General features: G+C 46.1%; 1 protein-coding gene across 1 annotated transcript in view; it reads right to left on the bottom strand.

The window, feature by feature from the left end:
* Positions 1–24,466, bottom strand: part of LPP (LIM domain containing preferred translocation partner in lipoma) — a 340,377-nt gene that overhangs the window by 226,759 nt on the left and 89,152 nt on the right. Inside the window, exon 3 of the mRNA XM_082486985.1 lies at positions 8,597–8,665. The gene's annotated coding sequence lies outside the window, so the exon portion shown is untranslated. The remainder of the gene's footprint in view (positions 1–8,596; positions 8,666–24,466) is intronic.

Raw genomic sequence — 24,466 nt, 5'->3', positions numbered from 1 at the left:
AAGATTAAAAGCGATCCAAGAACAGGAGTGAAGTTACCAGGCACCAATCACCTCACTGGAATCGCCCTAACCTCCCCCATAATCTCAGACTTACAACCTGAGCACCACGATAAGCAAAACTCCATTTACAATCTCAGCATATAAACTTGTCGCCTTGTTTAGGGCACCAAAGTCTAACTGCGTACCAGGAACACACCGAGTATCTAAGCCAATACTCAATTATCTGTTATATTAGTTGCACCACTGTGACATCATATGACATATATAGCAGCCACTACACCAAAATAACCCAAGTAAGGGACAGTCCCTGCTCTGCAGTACCTTTGGTATTCAGGCTGCTATCTAAACTTTGCTTGCTGTCTTTGGGTAACAGATTCAGGCAGCATTTCCTGTGGCAGAGAATTACACAGGCTGATTACCCTCCGCGGAAAAGTGAAGAAATCCTGGAAGCAATTTTCTGTCTCAATTGTTCCCAGAGCACAGGAACCATCTTTTAGCCCTCTTCCTATTTTCTGCTCAATGCCATCCAGGCTCAGCAGGCAGAATCCATCACTCCGCCGCCTCGGGTCTGGGTCCTGCAAACACTCACCCAGGTGAAACTTTACACACGAGCAGCCCTGCATACCTCAACAAGCGTCAGCCTTGAACTTGGCCACAAAGTTTTTAGAGGACAAAAAGAATGGAATGAGATAGGTGAGAAACTCAAGGTACCCGGGAAATGTTCAGTCCTGGTAGGACCAGACCTAGCTCAAGAGCGTAGCAAAGATAAACAAAGCGTTTCTGATGCTTACGTCTTAACCCAGCCCTTTCAAAATTCATTACCAGATTTTTAAAGGAAATCAGGAAAGAGCAGCTGCACCTGAGAATTCTGCATCACAGGTAGAGCTCTTAAGACAATAGATCAATTTCTCAAACTAAAAATTTCATTACCATGGGGAAAACAAAACAAAACAAAACAAAACAGACAGACATTTTCTACAGGGGAAAAAAAAAACCACATCACTTTTAAGAGAAAAATCTAAATGCTGATGGCTTTCTACCAGAGCCTGAAAGCATTCCCATGCAAAACTACCATCCCAGTGCTAACAGCATTTGCAGGTGTGGAAGGCTGGTTTCCAGTTTCTGAAGCGCTCGTGTAGACGACATAGCCCAGGAGGCACCACCACCCTAGTGCATCAGGGACACCCAGGCTGCAGGGACTGAGGAGATGTGGTTTGGCTACAAGACTGACTCATAACGACAGGGAAATGACGGGTACCGCATACCAACCCACACCCCTCCAGGTATGCTGCAGCACTGCCTCCAAATATGTATTTGTCAACATTTTGACAACAAATACTTTTCACCCATGTACACACCCACACTCGGAATTATTCAATCAGAACCTTATTTTCCACCCAAAAGAGTTTTGACAGAAAATGTTCAATTTGCCCTAATCAATGGGGCTTAAGCATCAGTCAAGTTTTTTTCTTGAATTGACCCATTGGTGCCAGAGTGGGAAAAAAGCTCTTTAGATGATCTGCCTCCAAAGGCAGGTACTGACCTTTCGGTTGTGTTATTACTTTTTTTAATAAAGGTAACATTTAAAATATCATTACTTTTCAGCTGATGCTGCTGGGAGAGAGGGAGGGAAGGGGGCTACATGCCTGCTGCAGAATCGCATGGCCAATCTTAGTTTTCAAATGAGGAATTTGGTAGTAAACAACCTTTTCCTTGTACACAAACATTTTTAATTTCATGCCCTGCTAATCATACATCTGTTAGAGCTCCTTTTCCATCCATTGTAGTAATGATAATAAAAGAAAAAAATCATCACACTAACAATGTAGTTTGTCTAAAATTAAAATTGAATAATAATCAATTTTCCTCTGCGGGATGAGGGAATGCAGCAAGCAGCAGCGCTCGCTCAGTGAAGGTGACAAAGACACAGTTTGAAGAGTGACACCTTCACATCGGCCCTGCCGGTGGCCCTCGCTGCGGCAGCCCCTCTTTCCCAGGCGCATTCGCGTAAGAGCCTTTTTGGGACTGGCTTCACCAGACGGCTTCTCTCAGGCTTCCTGGTGGTCCACACCAGGCACCACCACCAGCAGAACCTCTCATGCCATCATTGCTGCACCCACCAGCCACCTCCTTCCCCCCTTCCTTTCCCCTCTATTTTTTCCTTTGTCTCCTCTATCAGCAGGATATTACTGCAAGAGATGCCACAGTGACGCCTCCACCTTCCAAAATCTCTTTCCACCAGTGAGACCCAGTGGGTCTCAGCCTACCAAACTTCAGACACGTTCAGTGCTCTTACCTGTGCCTTCCACATACGAGAGCTGGCTAATGTGCCACTCAAAAGTGCACTTAAATATGTGATTACACCCCTGAAAACAAGTTCTTATCATCTCTTCAATAACATTAGTAAAAAAGTTGAGATTGTTATTTAATAGACATGCCCAGCTGAAAGACCAAGTTAATCAGGCCCCAAGAAACACCCACAATTAAGACAACCATCTGATCTGACCTAAAGAAGAAATTTTTTATGACGAGACACCGGAACAGGTTGCCCAGAGAAGTTGTGGATGCCACATCATTGAAGTGTTCAATGCCAGGCTGGATGGCAATTTGAGCAACCTGATGTAATGCAAGATGTCCCTGCTCACGACAGGGGGGTTGGACTAAATGATCTTTAAAGTTCCCTTCCAACCCAAACCCTTCTATGATTTTCTGATTCTAAGATTTACTGTCTTGCATTGACGACACTCCTCTTTTCTGGACTGCTGATCACAGCTTTTGCCTTTTTAGACTCCTCCTGTTCCCATAGCTGTGCTGGGCCAACTCCAAATCAGAAATAGTGCACTTGTAAGACCTACGCAATGTTAACTGCAAGTTTTAATAAGCAATGGGAATCCATCTGGAGCCCCCGGTAACGTGGCACAAAGACACTACGGGCAGAGGTACATGGCTCTGCTACACCCGAGACTCCTCTTTGGCCCCCAGTCTTCATATTAGCATGCCGAACCCTCTCCTCCCAGAGGCTGTTTTATAAAGCACAGTTATCTACATAAGCTCTCCTTTGTCCTCATCATGAAGCACAGTGGTTTGAGTAATCGGCTTTAAGGAGACTTGTGAGTTAACTAGTATCAATTAATTGTTCCCATTTTGCAGATAAGCAAACAAAAGAACAAAAAAGGGAAGTATCCTGGTCTAAATTCACAGAGAGGAGTTCAGGGCACAAGCACACTCCTTGACCTGAGTCTAGAGTAACCAAAGCCACTGGGGAGAGGACCTTGGCATCCCCAGCCCCCTGCTCCTCCTCCTCCTCCAGGAGCAACGCCAACCCTGCCCTGCGCAACAACCCCTTCGGCTCACATGAGGATGCACAGGCAGCCTTGAGATCTTTATTTTACTTGTCCCTTCATGCTAAAGCTATAGGGATTAGAAACGTTACTGTACAAGCCAGCTTTTTATTACTCAAGAGACAGTTTTACCCCAGCTGCCCCAAATGCAGAGTTACACCTGGAGGCATCAGCGCTGCTTGGACAGGGCTCATTTCCACCGGCGCTGCTGCCTGAGCCCCAGCACAAGGCAGGCTTGGGGCAAACACTGGGGACACGAGGTAAAGGTGATCAAAACCAGGCTGGACCCAAGACTAGGTGACCACGATCAGCACGAACACTGGCGTTGATGCATCCCATCTATCAATACGCAAAAGCATTCAGCTCGGGATTCTTCCGACCTCTAATCAAAGTGCATTCAGTCAAACAACTCTACCAGAATTAACAGTGAAAAGGGAGGGGGAAGGAGTAAAAAAAGACTTTGTTGAGCAAAAGTACTCTGAGACACATTTGATGTAATAGTCATATGATTAACAAACTGTCATATCAAAGTTTTCTGCAAAGTAGGAACACTCTGACAGTTCATATTTTAAAAACTGACATTTTGATTCATTACTGTAAATAGCACTCTGTATTAAATATTGTGACAAGGCATACAGTGTATTTTTTGAGCTCTGTAACATTTAGGAAGTACTGGATTTTTTTTATTTTTTTTTATAAGCATGTATAATATCAAAAGCAGTTAAAGCAGAACTCCAAGAAAGCTTCTAGAGGAGAGAATCATTATTTCTGAAATAACCTACTTCTCTGCCGTCATCTCAAGCACTGCTGGGAACTTTGGCCCACAAGGATCTTAATGTACTCTTTGCATAATAAAATAGGGAATTGTCTTGTGGAACAAGAGAGCTATAAGGAAAGTGGCTACATTAAATAATGTAAAATTACTCACTAGCAAATCATCCTGAAGTTGGTTGGCATAAGAGGAAGAACACTAAAAGGTGCTGAATTACCACTCAGAACATCTGAGAGTGCAGGTTCATAACCAAGATAAACAACGTGATGCCCAAATGTGCATCGTGCTTATCCCCTCAGCCTTTAGCCAGATATTTTGCCCCCTCCTCTGTCTCAGCACTCACGGCTAGAAAGGATAAAAGTGACTATATGGGCAGAAATGAGGGCTGGAGACACAGACACAGCAGAACCACCTCTTCTAGCAACAGTCCAAGCCCAGACTGGTTGAACCTGCTCATGAAACCACCCCGACCTAAGTTATTGCCCACCTCCCCTGACATTCAGAGACCATTACATCCTTCTCAGCAGCTCCGTTTTGTCTATTTAGACCACTAGCTCTCAGGGACACGAGGTGTCTCTCCCTAGGCATGCCTATGCAAGGAGACCTCAGTCAGTCCCCTGGGACCTGCTGAAACCCAACCGTGGGCAGAGAGCTGCTATCAGCCCCGCAGCCCAGCAGAGCCGTGCCCGTCGCAGGCAGGGGCAGGGCAGGCAGCACTCCCTCACTGCCAGGGCTGCCCAGACGCAGCTATCAAGGACTTCTCCTTGCACAGGGGTCCACAGCAGGGCAACCCAAACCACAGGGATGCTGTGAGCCACCAGAACCAACCCACCGACCAAGACCACTTAATCCCCTTACCACTCCCTGCCAAGTCCCTCCCAGCTCGTGGATCCCGTTCCCTGGATCACCAGTATCAAGGCAAACAGCACTGGGCCCAGAAGCAATAACGCAAATGTTTTGCGTTTCCTCAAAAGCAGCCCATGCGGTAGAGAAATTAAAACTAATAGCTCCAGCTAACATGGAAAGACCTGATGGAGCAGCAGAGGAAAACCAGAGGCTGCTTAGCCTGTTTGCAAGATGCTCAGGTGTTATTAGGACTGCAGTCAAGGGCTTCAGAAAGAAAAATGGTTACCATAATCATTACTTGCAGCCAGCTGCAAGTGGAGCTCTGGGCTCAGTCTACCGAGAGAATGGATACGCTGCCATAAACACGAGCCTGGTCCAGGACATGGCGAGGCAGTCACGCATGCTGAAGATGGATCACAATGCTGTTTCAACAGGGGTCTGATCCAGCCTGCGTTTCCCTAGGCGCAGCTACACACCACTCACATGCTGGAAGTCTTGTGGATGGGTTGGCATGCCAGCAAGTGTGGTAGTAGTAGTGGTCCAGCCAGACATCCAAAACATATTGGCACCACTATAATTTGTCCATTCACCAATATGTTTTCCTAAAAATGCCCATATGCTTTTCCTCCAGTTCCCATATGCTTTTGCAAAGAGAAACAAAAACATTTTGTTAGTTGCGAGCGATTGATCCCCGCATATTTCACAGAAGTCAAGTGGAAAAACAACAACAAAAAAAGCAGTCAGCTGCTTCCCCCTCCCTTTCCTCTCCGTTCATGGAGGGAACTGTGAAAAGCAGGAAAAAAATTCAGCCCACAGCAAAATACACACGCAGCTCATTTTCTGCACTGCAAGATATTCTAGGAATTACAGGAGGAATCTTCATTAAAAACAACCTACCAAAGATCTGGCAGCCAGTGGCATACCAGACAGTAATTCAGTGTTGGGCGTTCGGCGCTAGCTCGGGTCCTCACCACGGGTAGCACAGCCCACAGGAACCCCTTCAACCTCCCGGAGAGGCACATTAAATGAGCCTCAGGGTGGGGGGGACAGCGGGATGAAGAAGTTACAGCCTTTGTGATTCACAGGACAGCTCATCTGACGCCAAATCTATCTACGAGCTGCAGGTACAAAGCCCCAGCTTGCATATAGGGCTTCCCAGGGAGATGCTGCCTTGCTAACGCAAACCCCAAAGCAGCGAGGGTGCGCGGGGAGGCTGCTCGGTTCAACTGGGAGCAGGCACGTGGGTGTACAAGTATGCGTGTGTCAAGGCTGGAGCATGTGGGAACCGAAGCTGTTTAGTTAGAGACTCATTAAGAAACGCGGCAGACCCGGGGCCAAACGTTCAAAGAGGAGCAGTGTGAAACATTTCTCTGGAGAAAGATTAGCACGTGTTCTTCTTCACACAAATAAAATTAAAGAGAGAATCATAATATGGACAAATCAATTAACTTCTGAAAAGCCAAGGGCACTGCATGCAAGAGCAGACGAGCGGGGATGAGCTTTGTTACAGGGACACTGAAGCAACGTATAGCCTTTCTTCCCTGGAAAAGAAATTCAGCTATCGCTGCACAAAGTTCTGACATTAGCCCTGTCTGCCCCATGCTCGCTGTTACGGGAACGCAGCCGCTTCCTTCCCAAAATGGCCGTACACACACTGTATATTGCTATAACCCTATGCGTGAAGAGCTTGGGATCATCTTTGTGAGGACTATGAAAAACACAAGGGCAAATGCCAAAGGATTCCTGCAGTGCTCGACTTGGCACTTTCAGCCTTAAAGTAGGAGTTTGAGGCTGACCTTCTATATAGGACCCCCAGAACAGCACGCCCCCTTCCGCGAGCATGGCAACTTTCTGTGACGCAGTCCCATGTTCTACAGTTCTCCCGCAAATTTAACCAGGAAAGCTCTTTGCAAAGTTAGCGTTTTCTTACAATGATCTAATCTCACGCAAAGCCTAATTAGAGGCCAGATTCAATAGGTCAAGAGCCCAATTTTCCATAGAAAGCAAGCTGAAAACCCAGTCAAGAGAAGATAAATCAATCTCTTGCACAGGACACAGAGGAAAAAACCAATTTGTTGGAGACAGCTTGCTTGGCGAGATACGTTTTATGATACTTTTTTTTTTCCTGAGAAGAGTTGCAAGCACCTGAATATCTGACTTCAGCACTCACAAATATATTGATGCTGTTAATTAAGCTTTGAATAGAAAGCAGAACTAATACTGTCTCATTTAGTTAACAGTATATAAGGATGGGCTTCTTCCTAGATTTCATATTTACAGCAACCCACTGGGACAGTTTATTAGCCTTAGCCAGGAAAGCTGCCACAGAGAGCGAGACTAACAGAAGAGCTGCCATTAATCTTCCATAACCCAGCAACTGGGAAGACCAGGCCTTGAACCAAATTCTACTCTCTTGCTATTAATCTCCTGTCCTCTACTTATTAATCCCATGTCTGTCTTTGTCTTTCAACATTTATTAATGTCCCCAACTGTTTGCAGTAAACAGGATGCTGAAATCTCATCTCCAGCTAGCCATAATTTACATGACAAAAAAAAAAAAAAATACCCACAAAAAAATAAACCCAAGAAGAGGGTAAAGGAAGAAAGGAGATGTGCATTGCGTATCGAAAGGGCAGAATACAAATGCCTTCTGCATTTATTCAGTGACACAACAGGGTAAAGAAGAAGCACTCCCAACATCTTTTCGTTCCCAAGTCAGGTAACATCAAGGCAAACGAAGTAGCTCCACTAGTTGATTAGGGGACTGGAACATCTTTCTTGTGAGGAAAGGCTGAGAGACTTGGGTCTTTTTAGTCTGGAGAAGAGAAGACTGAGGGGGGATCTCAGCAATGCTTATAAATACTTAAAGGGAGGGTGCCAGGAGGATGGGAAGAGTCTTTTTTCAGTGGTGCCCAGTGATAGGACAAGAGGTAACAGGCACAAACTTGAACATAGGAAGTTCCATCTAAACACGAGGAGGGACTTCTTTACTTTCAGGGTGGCAGAGCACTGGCACAGGCTGCCCAGAGAGGCGGTGGAGTCTCTGACTCTGGAGACATTCCAAACCCGCCTGTACACCGTCCTGTGCAACCTGCTGTAGGTGACCCTGCTCTGGCAGGGGGGTTGGACTAGATGATCTCCAGAGGTCCCTTCCAACCCCTATCATTCTGTGATTCTGTGAAACCACCAGGGTAGTGGAAGAACAAAACCCAGCACACACAGCAATGGGTTGGCTCTGGACCCACGCTGGCTTGTAACACAGCCCCCGGTGTACACACCACACGTGGCTTTCTGGTGCTAGCACTGGGCTCAGGGAACCATCACCACAGCAAAGATGGCCCAGAGCCACCACACTGTCCTAAGGCATGTCTCCTCCTGGAGAACTTCATGGCCACTGAGCAGTTATAGACCAGCTACCAGCTATCACTGTTCATTCATTATCTGCTTCTCAATGGGGCTGCTCACCGCTTTCTTCCCCCAGCTGCCATGACTTTGTAGCACCTCTAGCACCTCTTTTTCCTCCTGGAATGGCACAACTGAGAGAAAAGCCCATCATCTGCTGAATGACTGAACACGGTCCCAACTCTGTCTAAACTCAGCAGTTGGCAAAAGCCCCAGGACCTGATCCATTCCTCACCTGGAAGCAAGGCAGCCCCGTCAGGCACCCACAGACGTATGGACAGGATCTTCCAAGGGACCTCTGCGACTGCAAACAGAAAGGTCAGAATCAAGGTTTTGCTCATCATAAAAGGAGAAAAATCGAGTAGGAGTAAAAATCAAAAAGGAGTAAATCGAGCTGACTGTGATACCTCACCAATAAAACAGCCCCAAAGGGGCCCATAACGCCACCTGCCCTCCTGCATGCAGGAGATCGTAGATTTTCCCCCCTGATACAACTTATGTGTCACTCTGCCCCTGTTTTGATCCATATAAGGGTTTTTTACATGTTGGCAGGACAGATCACACCTGAGCGAGCGTCGGAGTAACTGAGGTTTATTTGGGAGAGAAGCTACTTGTTTTAAATCACTGTAGAGCTGGTGAAAGGCACTGACGTAAGGGCTGCAGGTAACAAGGGCTCTTTCAAAGCCTGACCAGACACCTTTCTGCCTCTCATGCTTACAGGGCCTCTTCTTTCCGAGCCTCCGCTGCCGCTCAGGCCGATGGTGCGTCACCCCCACAGCACCGGCTTTGCCATCCGAGCACCAAGAAGAACCGAAGCTGAGATGGGATGCATTAAACACAGCAATTGTGAAAAAAGCAGCAGGGTGGGACAGCCCAAACCCTACCTCCACCTCCAGCCCTGGTTTCCTTTTGGGTGCCTCCAAAGACACCCAGTTAAAAAGAAAACAGGTTTTCTACGTTACCACGAGCTGCTTTCAACCAGCAGCCTTTCATACTTCCAGCTTATTGATATCTGAGCCTACTCTGGTGTTTTCTATTTCCTTTCATCTCAGTCCTGGAGAAATAAGCAAGTTTAAAAAATACTATCAATGATAAATCCACCTCTGCCCGCCCCAGCTCTCCCAGCCCACCACGCTCCCGGCTGCCCCAGGTCACCCCCCAGCTCCTCCTCACTGCATCCTCACCCCTATTTTCCTCAAGCCTAATTATCTCTTAACAAACATAGCCGAGATTAGCCAAGGAGTTAAAAATCATTAGAGAGAGGGAGAAGAGACATATCTAGCCAGTCACTTTTTTTTTTTTTTTTTTTTTAGGAAACCAGGCTGAAACCCATTAGCCCCAGCATCAGCTGTCTGTGCTCAGGAGAACCACGGCTGGCAGGGCAGCAGCTTCGCCCTCCCGGCCCGCAGAGGAGGAAGGGGAGCAGAGGGGAGGAGAACAGCAGCAGTTGCTTCAGATCCACACCGAAGCGCCAGAAGCACAGAGAAAATTTGCTGAGGACCTGCCCACACGGACGCTGGATATTCCTTTCATATTTGCCATGACAAAAAATTCATGTTAACATTTTTGCAAGCACTGTAGCCTGTATCAAGTAACAGCAAAGAGGCAGACAGGTGCCCTGACCACAAAGGAGACAGCATATGCAAAGAGTTTGGAATTCGTTGTTATTGTTATTTTTAAAAGGGGGAAACAAATCCCAGAGATTTTTCTGCGCATGATACATTTTCTGCTTCGTGTTTGATGTTGCTTTCAGACCGAAGACTTCAAATAGCTAACACTAACCTATGCCTCAAGCCTGCTTTAAACTAATGCCCCTTATGTGACCAGAAATGAATGCGTGGTGAATCTCTTATGCCACACACAGCAGGGGTGATGAGCGGTGGTCCACGTCTCCCGACTGCCGCACGGACACGAATACGTTGGGGGAAAGGCCATCCCAGCTCGCTCTGCACTACAGCCTGATAATTCAGGAGTAGAGCCTTTGCATTTTTGGAGCTGCAAAGCACGAGCTCCAGGTCAACAGCCAACCACGAGCAGTCAGACAGAACAACATAACTACTGGCGTTTTCTGCAAAGTATGTAGAGATATATATATAATCTGCATAGGCTGCACTTCCACTCTCTCTGCCTGCCTTTGGGAGATGCTTAAGAGAAGCTGCATTTTAATTACTAGCCCCAATCAAGGGAATCTGATCTTGACAGCGAGGGAAAAAGAGCAACCCAAAGTTACAGACTTCGGGGTATGTGGGTCCCAGATCTTCACTTCTTTGCTGACATTACTGCTTCCAGGAATTAAATCAAAACCCCACTTAACTTCAGAGAGGTTGCAATTTGCATCTAAAGCGCTGCCTGAGCCTCAGTTGTAATAAACAGATACAGCTCCACTGAAATAGAAGGAGTTACTCTGATTTTGTCTGGTTACAGATCTACAGACCCATAAACTTTACAGCTCATCCAACCTCCAGCTAAATATCTTCTATTAGAAGACCATTATCTTTGTCAAATTGATTTGGATAACTTGTTTAAAGCACTCTTGAAGACTGATTAGCATCTTTGGGTTTTGGTGGTTGTATTTTAAGAATAAACCCCAACAGCTATTAAACACTTGAAAAAGGCTTGTTAACAGTTTACAAACAAAGCTGAAGTGGAGATATAACTATGTTTTTGGCCTTTCATCGAGAAATTGGTAAAGTGGAGGGAGCAAAGAAAAATGAAACTGAGCTGTGCACACACTGAAAAAATCACCCATGTTATTTGACAGATACTGAATTGAAAAGAAACACAGAAATGAGGGAAGCAAAACGGTGCCAGAAAAACCCAATCCTCTCCTCCTTTTGAGCCTCACTAAATTATATTTCAGGTATAGCGGACAGACAAGACAACATGCACCCCAGGAAGTACAGATGCACTTCATTCACCGTCACTTGCCGTAACAGCTGATCTCAGGTCGGGCTTCTCTCCCTCGAGCCTTCCTCACCCCCTGTAATAAAGCATCCCAGCGACAAGCTGGTGCTGACCGCGCTCCCCGGCAGCAGAGCAATGCTACTGACTGGTTTTACAGCTCCCTGCCCAAGGGCGGATGCTGCTGACCATCGCTACATCCATGCCGCGGACCTACAGTTGTCTCTTCTTTAACCCATCTCACCAGATGAACTGGTTCCCTTGGACAAAAGGCCACCTCACCCACTGCAACTGAGCTCCTGTTGTGTTGCCGCAGCTTTGTTGATGAAGGAGAATCTTGGTTTGTTTGTTTGTTTTTTCAGTTGGTCTGCCCAAATTATATTGCCAAGCATCAATTATAAGCCAAGGCTCAGACAGGGAGAAGTGGAAGAGTCTTGCCCGAGGTTTTGCAGAAAATCCATGAGCATCCCAGGCCCTGCCCCAGGGTTCAGATGCTGATTAAGACAGGCCACCAACACCTCGCCACAAAGCAGCCCTTTTCAGCAGCTTCTCGACCCGTGAGCCTTCACAAGGGGCAGCCCTGACCAGTGACACAACCTGGGTCAGCCAGACAGAGGAGTGGTGGGGAACATTTGAGCTATTTCCTCGTCTGCTTTTAATTTCACTCATTTATCGCTCAAGTCAGGGAAACACTCCGAGATCCTCGTGTCTGGATGTCTCTCGCTTCAGAAACAGCTTTGCAATCCAGCACATTAAGCAAGGCGGCGACACTGCCGGCTCCTGGGCTAAGAGCGTAACGAGGGCACTGTGGTGCCAGCCCACATCTCGCAGCCATCGGGCTGCTCTGTCGCAGCAGGACGACAGCAGATGGGAGCTACGTGCCCCAGCTGCTCTTCTAGGCTGGTACATCACCACGCTTACCGGTACGGCTGTGACACCCACACAGGTGCCTGCACCGACCACAGCTCTCCGCTGGCTCAAAAGGGAAAGGGCAGAGAGCAGCACAGCCACACAACGTATACCCACCAGGACCTCAGTGCACGCACAGGGATGGCAAGAAACAGGGACGTTTACAGCCCTTCAAGGTGCACTCCATCATAATTCCCTTCTGCTCTTCCAGCCCTGGATGCAGCCTTAAAAATCCATAGCTCCAGACATCTAGCCAACATGCTGCTACTCCAGCTCAAGGAGCAGAGGATGAGCTCAATTTTGCCATTCTAATAGGAAGGGACTAAAAAAAAATAATAATTAGTAGTAGCAGTATTTTGTTAAAAATCAAACAAACACACTCCCAGCAAACCAAAGATAAAAGAGAAGAAGAGATAGAGAGAAACAGTCTCCGCTACTCCTTCGGTGGCAGAGAGCAGCTCCCAGTTGCAACCAAAGCTCAGGTGCAGGAGGAAAGCCATCAAGGTCTGCCAATGTCCCGCACCACAGTATAGTCTTCCCATACCAAAGTGCTGCTGAACCGTGGCAGCAGCAGCTCGTCTGGCAGGGGGAGAGGATGCTCACCAGCAGCATTTGCTGAGCTGGATCTGCAGGCACAGCACATCTGGGACAACGATCCCACATGTTTGCACCGCTAATCAATAGTCAAAGCACAAGTACCTGGGGGCCCAGGGCACCACAAGTATCCAGGGGTACAGGACAGCCAGAAGCCGAGTAGGCAGGGGCTGCCAGCCCCTCAGCCGAGCCCCTGCCACGCACAGCTGCTCCAAGCGGCGCCCTGCCTGCTGAGGACCCTTCCTTCCACCAGCCACCTCTCCCTACTGCTACATAGGAGCTTCCCAGAGACACCAAAGAGAAAGTCAGGCACAGCTCAAATAAGCACCTGGATCTACAAACAACAGATTAAATTCTCAAGCTACAAAACTATGTTTTAGCAAAAGTGCAATTGAACTCCATGTACTTGTTACATTTCTAAATATACTCCGGTTGTCAAGACAACAAAGAGACTGATGGATCTCTAAAGTGTACTGTATCTATTTAATTGTCAGCATTTCAAACTGACTCGAGGAGGGAAAAAAATGCTGCGTGATAAGTCTAATCGTCATGGTTACCACTGGCTAACCCCATAATAAAAATATATATATTCTAGCTAAATGTGCCAAGCCATGTGAGGAGCAGATGGGAGACATTCTCATTACTGCGACAGCCTCCACTGGAAAACTAAACTTGAGGAAGGATGCGAGAGACTTTACAGAGATCTCAGACACAACAGACATCGTGGGTTGCATCTTCCCAGTCGTTTGGCAGCGGTCTCTCAGGCTTTTCCACAGCGCACGTTCGCCCCATGCGTGCTGGGACAACACGTGGGGCTGCCTAACTTGGGAGTCTTCCTGTTTGGGGATCTCACCCCTCACCCACAAAAAGCCCAAGATGTGTGTTGTTACTCCTTAAAAGTCTCTAGACATAATCTCACGTGCAACTGCCCTGGATTTGCACTCCCCCCCTCGTCTGCTTGCTCTCCTCCCTCCAGATCCACGGACATCGTTCCGGCAGGATGCTGCTACAGCCTGCTCCTTTTGCTCTCGTACTGTTAACACCTAAAGCGAGGGCTACATCCAGTCTTGGAGAAGAGAAACAAGTGGAAAGAAACAGCCAGCCACCACCGCAAATACCCCAGCCTGAAGTTGAGCTGGGAAACATCACGCGCCCCCAGCCAGCCCCTGCACTCCATTTGACAAGCACAATTCAGCAGCCCGAAGAGCCCCACTAATCACATGAGGTCTCCCCTGAAAGAGATGCTTCCCCAAAAAACCCTCTAGTGTTGGCCTTTTACATGGAAGACCTCCACAACAACATTCGAGGTATCTACCTGTGTATAAAATGATTGTGGCTTTCCTTCACTGACCAAAACTCACCCAGCTATGCTCAGTTCTTGCTTTTCTTTCACTAAAGCAAAGCTTAAGTCGCAGGAGAAAGGCAAAAGTTTCATCCAGGTATGAGAAGTAATGGAAAATAACTCACATTCACCTGGTGAGCATTGATGTCAATGAATGGTCAGGTTTCCAATTAGCCTGAAGCTTCCCCAACATTTTTGACAGAAACCACATCAAAGTCGAATCATCCTTAAAAATCTCCCCCAAACTGTTTCACTCCTTTGTACAGATAAAAGTTCTGTTTCTCTGCTGTCAGATGCTTTCATGGAAACCATAAGGCATTGCCTAAAACCATCTCCAGGAGAGCCACAAAGTAAAATTCGATCCGGTTGGAAAACACTACTTAAGAGAAACACCACTTTACAGGCACCTCCAGCAACACGTTTGAGTTAGTGATATTTTCCCTGGAGCTTGCCCCCGCTCCTCACCAAGATGAACAATTTCTGAATTCCAAATATGAGATTCTCGATGATGTAAAATGAGCTTTCATGCCTACCAATACAGTCACCGTGCGGTTCACCCTCGCGTACTGCTTCACAGAGCGGTCTTTGCACGGAGACGGGCAGCCGACATCAAAACAGAAGTAGCACAGGAGTGTTATTTCCGGGGTTAGTGTGAGAATTATTTCAAATACCACTAAGGTGAGGAGCTAAAAAGGACTCTTGGACACAAAGAAGCCTACGTCTCAATTAAAGTTAAAGGGACTTAAAGGCAACTGTTACGTTAAAAGTATTTGGGTACACCCAAAGTGAAGCAGCATCAGCATTTTGTCCCTAGGTGCTTAAATAATTTTGAAACTAAGCATTACCCATAAGGAACTTCAAAGAGATTATAGCCCTTCTGAAAGCTGTATCCAGATCTTAACTAAGCTGAAATCCCAAACAACCAAAAGCTTAAAATCATGCTCCAAAGTGCGTATTTCAACATCATACGGGTGCAGGAACCTAACTTTGGGTTTCCTGTTACTGAAAGTGCTCGCCCAGGGCACCAGGCTCTTACGGTTATGGCTTTGGGACAACTATTACATTCTGTTCTAATAAAGTATGTGCTCTCTGGAGCAAACTCCCCAGGATGACTCCTTTGCTTTGGCACAAATGGACTCATTTGGTTGAGATAAAAGGATGTTCCCTTGCATCATTTTCATTTGATTTTTTTTTTTTTGTAAGATAGGGAAACAGTTAATTTTGCTAAATGAGTGCTCTGTTGCCATGACTTCACTGCAGACAAACACAAAGCCATCAAGCTCCTTTTCCTTGGGCGTTGTTTTTTTTTTTAAACAGGTATTTGATCATCTTGATTCTCTTCTTTCTTTTCCCAGCATCTGGATTTCCAGCAATATCCCACAGTCTGACAGATGCATAACGACCATAGCAACTCACTAAATTAGAGAGATATTCCTGTACACGTTCATCCCCTTACAATCCACCTCTGCCAGCTGTGCCAACGCGCCCTCTGCGACTACAGCACGCAGGGCAGTGCTGCCTGCAACAGCAGGCAGCAAATCTCTCCAAAGGAAACCCTAACTTCATGGGATTAGTCGCCGAAAGTCAGAATTCCCATGCTCCCGCCAAGGATGGCTCCATCCCGCTCACTGGCAAGCCAGGCTGTTGCCCAGGATTTTGCCCCAGCCTAAAACCAGAAGCCTCAATTAAATGCCTTCCCACCGCCTCAGTTTCTCAGGCAGACGAAGGCGGCTGCGCGTACATCTCATCTGCCTTCGTGGGGTGTTGCGACATTGGCTGAGTTAATATTCATGAAGTACACTGGGGATTAAGAGTATTATAGACTTCACTGAGGTGGAGGGTTTTTTCTTTTTTAATGTTTGCATTGAATAGACAGACTAAGTAGAAACGGCATTTGTAGCCTGCAGCCATTATCCTAGTAAATGGCTTATTACAGCATGCAGCCTACCAGCTCACCTCCATCCTGTCTCACTTAAACGCATGTAGGTGGAAGTGCTGCTCATTCCAGAGAACTTTCTTTTTCACTGTCTGTCTGATGGAGACTCTTGATAGCCGGGCTCACAAGACAGGGCTTAAGATATAAATACTTCAGTACAAGCTTGCTGTTTGGTACCTATTTATGACAATCACATCACAATTAATTACTTCCCGTCTAAGACTAATTCCCATCTCTTCCAAAAAGGCTGAAGGGGGGGCGAGTTTTGCCTCAAGACTTTCAATTTCCTGATGAGTCACAGCCGATCTACTACAACAAGCTCAATACTTCAATCAGACTGTTTCTTATCAAGGTATATTCAATACATTACTAAGAAGTGGAGTGTGCTATTTTAAGGGCTAATTTCAGGCATTGTATGCATAATACCTCCTCATCTGAACATGCGCTTTCTCCTGGATGAGACAGATATATCTCCTGCACGACCGTCGCTTCTCCCCCCACCCCTTCCTGAATCACGTAGATAAATAAACACTGCAAGACCAGAAAGTGAAAAACTGTACATTTGGTGCACTGATTTTCACAACACACAGCCCTGCAATAAGTAGCCCTCTCTCCCACTTCATTAGTTCATTCCCTGCCCTTTGGCAATAAAATTACATATGTGACAGCAGCATCTGACAAGAAGAAAACATTCACAGACTGCACGGGTTGCAACAAGTCCGCAGCGTCTTGCTTTCTTCGTTCTAGGGCCAAGAATCATACATTTATTTTTCTGCCCCGGGGAGCAACTCTGCATCCCTGTACGAATCCTCAATTGTCCCCAGTTCCCACGCCACCCACTCACAAGCTCCCAGGCTCCATCAAGTAGGCAGGAGACACCTTGCCCAACCTCTGAGCAGCAACACAGGTTATGGGGACCAGCAGGTGCCCTCTGGTCTTCATTAGCTCCTTCATTTAACAAACTCTTAGATATAATTTATTGTGTTGATTGGGCAATTGATCCCAGACAGGTTGGTTGAGTCTACAACAGGTTGCACTCTGCATTAGCCTGACCACAGTCAACTGTAGTGGAAACTGCCTCACCTGTTTAAAGACGACTATGAAGACTAGAGCAACAGTCACATCCCCCTGGACCACTGAAGGGCCCAGGTTCTCAAAAGCAATACAGCTAAAAGTTCCCAAACACCAACAGTTGCCTAAAAAATGTGTAGTTGATGACAAATAGGTTAAGGACCATAGTGAGGGGGTGAGAGACCGGGTACAGGAGACAGACAGCTATGTTCTCACTTTTTGAGCCGCTACCGTACCATCAAGGACATCATCAGTTGTCGTGAGAGCAGACACTGCACAGACACCACCTCAAGATTACACTTGTGCTACTCGCTAACGGCAGTTTTCCCCATGGCACAACTGGACTATGCAAACAGTTTCTGTGCAAACAGCTTCAGTGCCAGTTTCTGCCAAGCCCATGCTAATTGCAAGCGATTCCAGCTCAAATGTTCTTAAGTCAGAAAGTATTTAGGTGACGTGTAACCAAGGTCTCATATTTGTCTCACCAGCTCTCCAGCGGTGAACGAACCTACAATCAGCTATGAAGAACCCATCGCTGTCTCTTTTCTTCTCCTTGGAAACACTTTCACGTAAATTCTAATTTTACGCCAACAGAAATGCAGAACATTTTTGATCCTCGCAATGCCCTCACTCTGTTGGTGCAATTGAACTGTCACAGCAACGCAAAGGACATGGCCATGGACATTCCATTAAAGTCAACAGATGCTCCAAGGCTCAGTGGCTCCTCAGGTGCTACTTTAAAGGTGTCAATGTCTCTTCATGTATCACATTTATCTAAAAACCTCAGGGTACCTTAGGAATATTCAACCAGTTTCACAAAGTCTGTGGGAATGAAAAGGGCAAGTGGTGAAGGATCATTTCACACTGCCAAGTCCAACCTGGAAGAACCAAGGAAGAAAACAGACTAAGCTGAGCTGTAAGTTTAAAACAGGGCAAATCTCCTCTTGAATAGGCTCGGTTAGTTAAGGTCATTCTAAGTAGGGTGAGGATACTCACCCAAATTTTATAGATTTCCATGAAATAGACGAGTCTGGGTGTTTATTGGACAGGCAGCAAGCTCCACAAGATCTACAATGACATTCACTTTGAACTACAGGTGACAGAGCAACGCAGCTCTGAATACATACGAACCCCCAGTCAGAATCTCAGCATCCGTTCTCTCTATTTTAGAGTACACGCGATAAAGTTTCTTGAGCAAGTTTGGACTGGACTAGCCAGCATCCATTTCTAACAAGACCAGAAACATGTGCTAGACTGCGGAGCTCTCCTCTTCTGCAGGTGGCAACCAGCTCCTTTGAAGGAAAGCATCAGGCAGCAGCAGAGATTGTGAGCTGATGGCCTTGGCTGCGCCACAGAAAATGCCTGCGGAGTCACTGCCTCAAGACAAGTGCAAGCAACTTTCTTAAAAGCTAATGTTATGAATAAAGAGAAAGCATAGGATCACATTAAAAAAGATAACAAAAAAAAAAAACACATCCAAAAACTGAAAAGGAATCTCAAATTCTCTTTTTTTTTGGACAATATTGCTGGTAGCATATGGCTCTGCAGCCTAAACAGACAAGTGATGAGATTCAGGCTCATCTCGTGTTCTTAAAACATGCAAGACCAAGATTCTCCCATGCCAGACAGTTAAGTCCCCGTGCCTTCCTAAAAAGCCATTTGGAAAGTTTCTAAATGCAGTAGGAGAAAAATAATCCTGATCGGTCCACGCCTGTGTCTCCCTCTCCTCCCATTAGTACACGGGGAGAAGGTTGGCTTAGAGCAATACACCATTTCAATTTGAATATGAATCACTCCTCTGGTGAGAAAACAAAACAGAAGCCCATTTCACATGCGCCTTATCTGAAGATACAATGAAAACCGACACATCTAACAGGAGCACTGGAAGCAAAGCACAGTGAAAATACCAGCTCAGACAAACAACATTATTTTCCATCCTAGAGGACCCTAAAGTGCTTTCCAAGCTCATAGAGGCAGGAACCATTTCATCTGCCACCGAAATGTGGTCACCTCTGGGTGGGTACTGGCTGAGCACCACACTGCAGCTCATGGTGGAGGGAAGAACATCATCGAGTAGAAACTGCGTGAGAGTTTAGGAAGGCACAATCCTTTGGTGGGAACTAGACCACTGTCCTAGAAAGTTGGTTTAATTCTGATTCAAACGATTCAAAATGGCACTATGTGGGCTGAGCACCTGAACATCAGGCACACACAATGTTGTACTTAGAAGTGACAGGCTGTAAAAAGGATGGAAATCATACTTGCGTATGCTGGTACTCTCCAGCTTCTGGTTCAAAAGGTTACAGAAAATGGCAGCAGGGTAGAAGTTTAAAATATCTGAACCTGCCTAGGCATTACAAATGAATTTCTTATCGTCCACAGGACTGAGGGATCAGGATTTCCTGCCCCTGGTTCAGCTGCTATCTCCACATGGAGTTTAGAGTAAATCGCTTCTCCTCTCCCCAGCTCCCATCCAACAGGCACAGTGATACTCAACCACTATTAGGAACAGTCTGGAAGAAAGCAAAGCATTACCATTCAACGCTGCTTTAGAAAGTGGGTCTTGACTATCACCAGCTTTGCCAAAACACTGACAGAAGCACCTTCACTCTTCCCATCCACCTGCTGTGCCTACGGTCGATGCTATCACCTCACTGGAGACAGTCATGGCCTGTTGCTACAGTGTTGGTCAACATAGGTTCAATCCAAACTCAGGTTTTTCACATGCTACTGAAATACCAACAAACAAGAAGTACAGAAATCCTTCAAGGAAGAGGCCCTGAGCAAGTGATCCACGCATTTCCCGAACTAAATGTTTACTTCTCCTGGCAGCATCTGAAAGCCTGCAGACTATTTACCTGCATCTTGGAAACAGCTATTTAATCCTACAAACACATCAACAATTCACCTTGACTCAAAAGAATGGTTTTCTAAGCTCTGAGGAAACAATGAACAAAATCATCATCTTTTTCTTTTTTTTTTTTTTTTTTTTTTTTGGCAAATGTCAGATAAAGCTTTTCTGAAAGGAGCTTACTTAATCTTTTCCCACATTGTATTCTATATACAGCTGCCATTCCAGAAACACAACAAAACAAAACTTGGTGCACAAATGCACACAAATCAGGGTTTGGCCTGAGCTACCTAAACCTAAAGCCAACTTCCTCTCCTATTGGCTCAGCAACACAGACCCAAAGCCAGTAAGTTCCTGGCGTTTCTGAGACTGACTTTTGGATGGGTTTGTGCGAGTTTGCCATCAGTGCCTTGGGACTGCATGGTAATTCAAGGGAATGTGCCCTTAGAAGGAACGTGGATGGCGATACATCGATTTGGACAACTACTACCAAGCCATTTCCCCGTAGAAGTGACCTCTCTCCAACCACGCGATCATGTTCTTGCCGGCTGGAGAGTCAACCCTCACCTTGGTTTAAACAGAACTAGCTAATTTGTTTTTTTGGGGGAGGGCAGGGAAAATAATCAATAAATCAATAAATCAATAAACAAGAAAGGAAAGTTACAATGAGCTGAACATGATTTACAGGTAAAGTGAACTGCCAGGTGATTCCGGCAAAAATTCAACGCCGTTTCATCAAACAAGTCACTGAGATGTCTTAAGAACAAGCTATCAAGAGAAGTCGTTTTTCCTCTCCACCTCTTATTATTACTTACTGCTGGAAGTGACCTTTTCTGCAAATCTCTAGACCATTTTGAAGTGCTGGAGACTTTAGGAAGCGAAAATTACTTCTTAAAAGGAACTAAACCGCTTCAAAAACATTTTATTAAAGGTTGCATCTTGCTTTCTGTCACCCTCAGGTATTTAGGATGAACTACCCACTACAAGAAAACCGCCACTGGGCACTTCTAGCCGAGAGTCCCAAACTCAGCGATACGGGCGCTTATTAAGTTGCAGAAATCGAGGGAGAGAGAAGGTGCCCGATAACCACCAGAGCAAGCCAGCAGCAAAAGCCAAGGAGAACCAAGGAGCCCCGTCCCTCGGCTCTGCCTGCAGCCTCGGGAAGAGCTGAGGCAGGGAGCTGGCAGTGCCTGCAGCCAGCACGGAGAGCTTGCCCGACTCCGGAGTCTGCTCAGCCTGGCAGAAGAGTAGGAGGTGCAATTGCTGGCAAGAGGAGGCACAGCAGCAAAGCTGGTGGAGATCATAAATGGAAGAGTGTTGTAAAACATGGAGGTGAGCGCAGACTGACACTCACCTTCACAGTTCCCCCACAGAAAAGCATGCCTCGCTAGACTCTCAAATCTTTGAAACGCATCCAGCCTTCGCTGGATCGATCCAGGAACCTCATTCGTATGCATGCTTGTTCTCACACGCGAACACGGCAAGGTTTTAACCACAGACATTTTGCACAAGTCCTGCAGGTCCAAACCTACAGGCTACCCGGGAAACTTCATCTTAAATGGGACAGTAAAACCAAAGGAAAGATATTACGGATAAAGGCAAAGACCACAAAGAACCGCAGAGCGATTTGGGTTGGAAGGGAGCTTTGGAGGAGCCCAACACGGAGGTTCCCCAAAACACCCAAACGTCAGAGGATCTTTTTCTTAAAACAGGACATGCTTAAAAGATTGCGCTTACTGATCTTCCAAAACCGATTAGTCACTTGAAAATATGGGCTGGGCTCTCTTCGTTTAATATCACTCCCAAGTGGAAAGTTCTCAAAGCTATAATATATTCAGTTCCAGAACAACAATTAGGTGGCATTAGACCCGCAGTTGTAACTCTCAGAATTAAATGGCCTTGCTATTTATCAGTATGTGCTGCACCTTTAAAAGTTTCCAAAAGTGATGGGTTTTTTTGGTGCATGCTGGAATATTCAAGAGCATTTCATATCTATTCTCATATCAAGAAAAGAGCAATTAGATCAATAATGAAACAGAAGTGCTCCCTTTTACTTTCTGTGGTTTGCAAAGAGGTTCATGTTTCTGTGTGAGCACAGCTCTTGTTTTAGTGATGTGAAAGTGTGTGGTTTGTGCGATACCCAGTTTCTTCTAATATTTGAGTTTCTGTTGTTATCTACCTACAATTTACAGTAAAGCATCTTTTGTTCTCACACCTCTCAATCTCAAAATTAGACCAATTTTCCCAACAACAAGATTTTATTACCCCGTGTAGACCTTTTACAAACACTGGAAAGCTCGCCAACGACACACTCCTCACCAATACAAGCACGGAATCACAGAAGACAGCATTAGCGTTACCAAGTCTACCTCTGCATGAGCCTGTGTATACAGACACACGAAGCAGCAAACACAAGCTTTTCTTTGGGGAAAAGCACCAATTCCGTGTTTGGAAAAGCAACTAGAATTCGGTTGCAATCTGCGCCAAGGGTCCCAAGGCACTACACGCGGTGGGTAAAGATTACTGTGCGACATTTGAACCTCTGTTTACACATCGCTACTGTGCTATTCATTGTGATTAGATTATTACTATTTTCAAAAGCATTCTAAATATTTAGAACTGGGGTTTGGTGTTTTTCCTCCCCTGCTGCAGAACATGAATCTAATTCTAGCAAAAATGTCTTAAGAACCCTCCAAACGGGATGGACGCTGCATCTACTGGGGCTGGATGAACTGCTGGATCCAGCATCAAACCAAAGCATGCCATTTATAGCATTTTGACCCTCTCCACAACAGACGAGAGCACTGATATTTTAGCCAGAAACGTTCATTCTCCAGATAGCTGTTTCTGGCCATGTGCTCCGCTCCAGAATCCTTGACTCGGCTGTCCCTGTGGCTCCCAGAGGAATGCATCTTTGTCAAATATACTGAGGGTCCCAAAGAGAGAATTCACTTTCTGCTACAACACACGCATCAGTCCAACAATAAAAATCTCAAAACAATCAGAACACTAAATATTTCCAAAGGAGAAGAGTAAATCACCAACAGCAAGGCTTTCAACCCTGTGGCAAAGCATCTGGGCAGCTCTGGAGCCTGAACCTACAGAGCGCGCTAAAGACTCCTCATTTCTCTCATTTTTCCTGAGAAATTCTGCATCGCTCTGGACCAGCCTAGTAGTTTGCACCAAAATATTCTTAACAGCCATAAAATCGTCATGCCCTCTCTGGCATTAGTTTAACACTGATGGCATAACACTGCATTACCTAGTCATCCAGCTGCTTCGACTAAGATTAATTCAGGCAAGCCAGGACACAAACGTTCAAACTCCTTGATGCATCTCGCACCCATCCAGGGAGGACCTGGCTTTCAGCCAGTCTGCATAAATCCTAGTGGGATTAGCCAGTGTTCGAGAGGCTCCTTTATGGGATAAGTAAGGAGGTCAAGCGCTGCGATCTAAAAAAGGCCATGACGGGTATATATAATCCCCCATAAGACACATCCCTCCACCCGTTACAGCCAGCAATAGGGATGACTAAGGACACACAGCAAAAACCATTATAACCAAGGCCATGGAAACGAAAGTGGCAAACGTACCATTTACCTTTGTCATCTTAACATGAAGTGAATTTATCTGATTTTATCATCAAATATGCCAAAAAGGACTCATTTGGAAGAGATGCACAGAGAGAACTGCGAGAATATTGCTTACTTGGTTCTAGCTGGAGCAGAACTGCTGAAACCTTCCAGTTTCGTTCCTTTGGATTCTCTGCAGACAGCCCTGATGCTATCGGGAAACGGCAGTAGCAAAGTCTGGACTAACATGAGGCACTTCTCAACTGTTTGGGCAACGCTCAATAAAACCAACATACAACACCCTCTGCTATAAAAGCGCCCCAGCTAGGTGTTCCAGCTGTGGGAAGCTGTAGGTCAGAAAGTGCTGTTTGACCAAATGTTTAAATTAAGGGTGGGTGCTAAACCAAAAATATTCTTCTAAATCAGTGTCGGAATAGATCACACTGACCATGAAGCTCAAGCACACCAAATTTCAACGGCACTTGGTTTTCCCACTGCTATCTCCGTGCAGGAGACTGGACCACCCCCAGCATCCAAGCCTCTCCAGTCCCAGGTATTTCTCAAAGTTTGAGGACATTCGGGGATCCTTCTTTGGAATATAGGCAAAGACGGATTTGATACAACAAACAGACCATGGGAACAGCTCTGTTTATTTTAAAACGAGCTCCTTACACACGTTGGGAGAGCCATCAGCTGGCCTATCCCTCACCAAAACACCAGAGAGGAGTTCACGCTGCTGCTGTAGCTTAACCCAATGCTGGGAACGGCTCCAAATGTCTGTCTTGAAAACAGCATGATAATAAAACTTCTCCTGAAGTAATACAGCTCTCAAGCAGCCCAGGAAGGGCTATAAGGAAGTGGGTCCCATCTCAAACCAACCACAAGCTCCTCAACAACAGAGATTCCCATCAGCAACACAGCACCAGCTA

Source organism: Vanellus vanellus, assembly GCF_965231255.1.
Source record: "Vanellus vanellus genome assembly, chromosome: 8".
NCBI lineage: Eukaryota > Metazoa > Chordata > Aves > Charadriiformes > Charadriidae > Vanellus > Vanellus vanellus.
Note: the sequence above shows the minus strand (reverse complement) of the source record. Positions and strands in the feature narration are given on the sequence as shown.